The following is a 5,580-nucleotide window of genomic DNA, read 5'->3' as shown; positions in this document are numbered from 1 at the left end:
TTCCTTGGGCATGGCGCTGCTCGTGACAGTTAAGAACTGAGAAGGCAGTTGGAGTTTGCTCTTATTATTTTCTTTAGTTTTTCATGCACTGTACCAGTGTTTTCATGTGTAATCTCATTCTTATTATTTTTAGGGGGTGCAAGTGAGAGGTATCTGTTTTTCATGCCGTTTCTTCGTTACAGAAACAAATGCCTATTGGTCATTTATTATTATTATTATTATTATTATTATTATTATTATTATTATTATTTCATCTCCAGCTTTCATTCTTCATTATTGCCCTTCCACTAGTATTCTGTCATAGTTGTTTTTTTTATCGTTATTGCATGTGTTCCGCTCCTCGTTATTATTTAATTTTTTTACATTAGTTTCTTCCTATCAGTATGTATCTCTTCTTCATAGACTAATTCCCGTTTTCACTCTACTTGTTTCACCAGTCTTATCATGTCATCTGGTCATTTTTCTCTAATTCAAGTGTTTCTCTCATAAGTATTTTATGCCAGCTTCATATTTCCGTTCGTTTGTTGACGTGTTCCTCTATCAGTATTAACGTTACCATTTTCACATACCTAACCGCCAGTTTCATTCTCGCTGCATCTGTCCATGACCGTCTGTATCCCTTGTATGCTTAGCGTCAGTGCTAGAAACTTTACTTGCAGTATGTATTCCATCCCCATCTCTCTTTTCTCTCTTTACTGTACGTCTTTCTCTCAGCATCTTTGTTCTTCTCATCTGCATGTTTCGTATATCAATCTGAGAAGTCTCTTCGGAGACCAGCTGGTCTCACAGAGTCGCTGCGTGGGGCGTCAGGTTACTGTCCTTCCAGTGTGTAATCCTAATTGGGTTCGACGTTTTCCTCGTCGTCCTGGAAGCGGTACGATGTGACCAGAAGAGTCATCCGTCCGAGTGATTGTTATAAGGGCGGTTGCGATTCCTTGCGCGTGTGTCGCAACCTTGTGAAACTGGAGGACGCTCTCGAATGTTCCAGGTTTATTGGCAGATTTTTTCATTTGTTTATTTGCTGCTTGATTGGTTATATTTTCTGTTTGGAGGACGATCTGTGGGCGTATCCAGGAAATGCTTTTGACTGCTCCAGTTTGGATGTTTTCTTAGATTGTTTCGTTTGGGCTCGTTTTCTCTAGTAAGGGGATAGACTGGAAAATTCTAAGTCAGTCCGTATATTTTTTTAATCGCGTATTTGTTTGACAATGACCATATTATGTTCTTGACAGAAGGACGCTTTTGAAGATTTTAACTTAGATTTTTTTTACTGCAGTGCTTTTATTTGCTGCGTAGACTAAGTGGAATCTCTTAAAATGCTTCTCCGTAGAATATCTCAAGTTTACTTATACAGCATCATTTATTTGTTTTCAATTATTGTTCGAGTTGTATACTTTTACACCTTAAACAATACGATTTTGATGTTCCACATTACTTGAGTGTTCCATTTGGGATAGTATTGTGATTTTTTTTTTAGACTGACACACACACATATATATATATATATACATACATACATACATACATACATACATACATACGTACATACATACATACTATATAGATACTCTAAAGTTAGTCATTTTTATTTTTAGATTGACATATAAAGTTATATATTTTATTTTTATATTATATATATATATAGATATGTATATATATATATATATATATATATATATATATATATATATATATATATATATATATATATATATATACATATATATACACACACTATTTAGAGGACCCTCTAAAGCAGTCATTTTGGATTTTATTGTTCAAGTGATTCAATGGCTGTTTATTATATATATATATATATATATATATATATATATATATATATATATATATATATATATATATATATATATATATATATATATATATATACACACACACTATTTAGAGGACCCTCTAAAGTAGTCATTTTGGATTTTATTGTTCAAGTGATTCAGTGGCTGTTTAAAAGTTTGAGCTTTTTCATCGAGAAGGTCCAAATTTGTATTTTATTTGATGACTTATTTTCTAGACTGGAGTGTGTTCTGCTTGGCTTTGTTTTGGACACTGGGTTTGTTTTCTGTTTAGAAGACGGCTTTAAAGGTTTTACTTTATATTTGCTTTTCCATTGTTCGTGTAGACTGTTCTATGTTTTTATGTAGAGGATGCTATTGAAATCAACGATTTAGATGTTTTACGTTGATTTCATTCAGCTACCGCGAGAGATCTGTATCTTTTGTTTGGTTTCATTCAAATTTCCTGCATTTTCGTTTAACATATCTCCCCTTTTTTCGGGTTAGTTGGGAGACGAGTAAGGAATTCGTCATATGAACTTCCTTTTCCCCACTGTTTCATGATATTGTATGTTTCTTCTCTCTTTTTAATTGAAAGATGGACGAGAAACTTGCGTTATTCACTGCACTCCATTATTATCCGTTATTATTTTTCTGCGTTGAGAAGGAGAGACGAGAGATGAAAGACGACCCGACTCCCTCGAATGGAGATGATTTAACTCGAGGAATTTTTCGCGGAATTCATCAGCGCCAAGATTTGAATCTCGCCAAAACACGCAATGGACACCCCGTCCCAGTTCAGACGTAGCATAATATGCATGCATATCCTTTTCAGCATTCTCTTATTTCCGCCATTCTAACTTCGCTTTATATCAGGGACACTGGAATGATCATAAAATGTCCCGTGATTTTGATTTCATACATTTAAAAGTTCTCTCTTCTTAATATCTATTAGAAATAAGAGCTGAACTGGCTCCCCGAGAGCTATATGTACATAATTTTAATGTAATTACACAGCATAATTGTATTTGATTTTGCTTCAAAGTTGTTTTTCTTAAATTTTTTTCAATATTTGCTCATTTTCTAATTGAATAAGGCTTAAAGGACCTTAGTTACTAAGGAAGATTTCATATATATGTTACAAAACACAAAACCAGTTTGTTGTAAAAGAGAAGAAAAGTAATTTACAAGAAAAAGATGGAAATAAGAATAATATAAACGACCCATAAAGACTTGAAGTCTTACAAAATTAGAAATAAAAGACTCATCAAAGACATGAATACTCACATAAAAAAAATAAACAGCAATGTGGATTTCACTAGGACCATCAGGCAACACATTATTCATACATATAGACATCCCGGGATTATATATGTAATCAACGGATAGGTTTGCTTAAAAAGCAAATGGATGTTACAGACTAAATACACACACAAAACAAAGCCACTACAACACCTTCTAAAAAAAAAAAAAAAAAAACATAACAAACATCTCACACGTCTCGAACTCTCGACCCGCGCAATAACTTCTCGCTGCTGGGAAGAAAGGGCGTTGGGTCGGGTATGATACATGAAAAACACGTATCGGGTCTAAGCGATGTCAGGCAGGGCAGCCGATCGAGACCACAGGTCTACCCCAAAGCCAAATCAAAAAGTCCTTCAAAAGAGGCATCGTGCTTACCCCATACAAAATGGGAATAAAAGCACGTTAAAAGAAGAAGAAGAAGAAAGAAGATTGTATTACTGACATACTCATTATGCATGAAAAACATTTCATGTATTCATGAATGTTTCAAAGCTCTTTTACCGTCGAGCTTATTTATCCATAAGCCTGGAAGTTAATTAACAAACGAAGAACAATTAACTAAATTAGTATTATTGTTATTTATTCATTTTCTTCGAACAAGTGAGGATCAAAAGCCAACAGTAGTATTATGCAAAGATACGTCAGCATTTCTGGCTTCGATGACCACGGTCGTTACAACGCCTTTTTATTTTGGATTTATTTATCAAGAAAGCTTTTGCTGAATAGGGGAAATTTTTCTAGTCGGCAAAAACTTTCTTGTAAAAGAAATAATCTTTACATAAATGATGTACTACTGTAACACTGTAACCATTCATACTTACTACTTCTCATGGCAGTATTTATTCTTGCACTGTTGTACCTGCCAGGCTGGAATTAGGGTGTTAAAAGTTGTTTATTGCAAATTAAATAATTATATATATATATATATATATATATATATATATATATATATATATATATATATATATATATATATATATATATATATATGGTGCATGTGTATGTTTATATAATATATATATATATATATATATATATATATATATATATATATATATATATATATGTATGTATGTATATATACCATATATATGGTGCATGTGTATGTTTATATAATATATATATATAGTATATATATATATATATATATATATATATATATATATATATATATATACTATATATATATTATATTTATACATATATACTATATATATATATGTGTGTGTATATATATGTATATATGCGCGCACACACAAATATTGACCTTGTGGCTTTGTAGTCCTGATGCTCGCCCGCAAGTAAGAGAATTGGGGTTCGATTACCTAGCAAGGCGAACCAATTTAGGCACGTTCTATTAAATCCTGTTTTGCCTGTGTTGATTCAGGGCGGTAAATTATGTATATGGTAAGCAGCTAACTGAGGACGACCGTAGTCAGGGTGGGAAACGGCGCGAGGGTAGCAACCTCATTTGGATTTGCTTGCTGCAAATTGAAAAGGTACAACCCTCTAGAGCAGAGGTTCCCAAACTGGGGGTCATGACCCCCAAAGGGGTCATGAGCCCTTTTCTGGGGGTCATGGAGTGTCTAACAACTGTATGCACTGCATTCAGCTTGGCGGAACGGGGCTAAACTTTTCAGTCAGTCTCGGTGCTGGCTTGAGCGCATGCGCAGACCGGTAGAGCATTGTAGGTACCACGGCTGCCACATTTATCATAATTATGCCAATTTATTTGTTTTATTTTTTGTCTGTCTGGCATAAGAAATTTCGACTAATATGACAAGCCGTATCTGGCATAATTTTGGCATATTTCACTATTATCTTATAATACGATTTTAGAAGGCTTATAATAAAATGTGGGGGTCATGACAGGTTTGGTACTGCTGTAAGGGGTCACGTACTAAAAAATTTTGGAAACACTGGTCTAGAGCCACATTTCAAAGTGGAGAAAGGTGTAGAGGTTTATGTGTGTGTGTATATATATATATATATATATATATATATATATATATATATATATATATATATATATATTGTTACAGACTGGACTTGGTTGATACGAATTTACACACAAAATTATAATTGATGCTGCCACGAAACCAAGGGAGTCAGTTTGTAAACAAGGGGGATTTAATTGAAGACTTACGTCAGAATTTTCCTGGAGTTATAATTTAAGGTGAAAGGTCGCCATATTGGAATTTAGAATTCTTTTGCCAATTTACAGTGATTTATTTATAGACTTAGTAAATCAACATTTAGCAAATCAACATTTAGACACAATACACCATCACTGAGGGGCAGATTCAAAATAGGACACAGTAACAATAATGAAATGAATTGGCAACAAGCAAGTGGATAAAAAATGGGGCCAATCTGCAATAATCAGTTCAGTGATAATAATCACATTCAGTTTGCCCTGATTACGTGAAATAGTAATGCAAATGATGGTGTTCCAGGATGGAGGAATACTTCATAGGAACAGTTG

Source organism: Macrobrachium rosenbergii, chromosome 46 (assembly GCF_040412425.1).
Source record: "Macrobrachium rosenbergii isolate ZJJX-2024 chromosome 46, ASM4041242v1, whole genome shotgun sequence".
NCBI lineage: Eukaryota > Metazoa > Arthropoda > Malacostraca > Decapoda > Palaemonidae > Macrobrachium > Macrobrachium rosenbergii.
The sequence above is the reverse complement of the archived record's forward strand: the minus strand, read 5'-3'. Positions refer to the sequence as shown.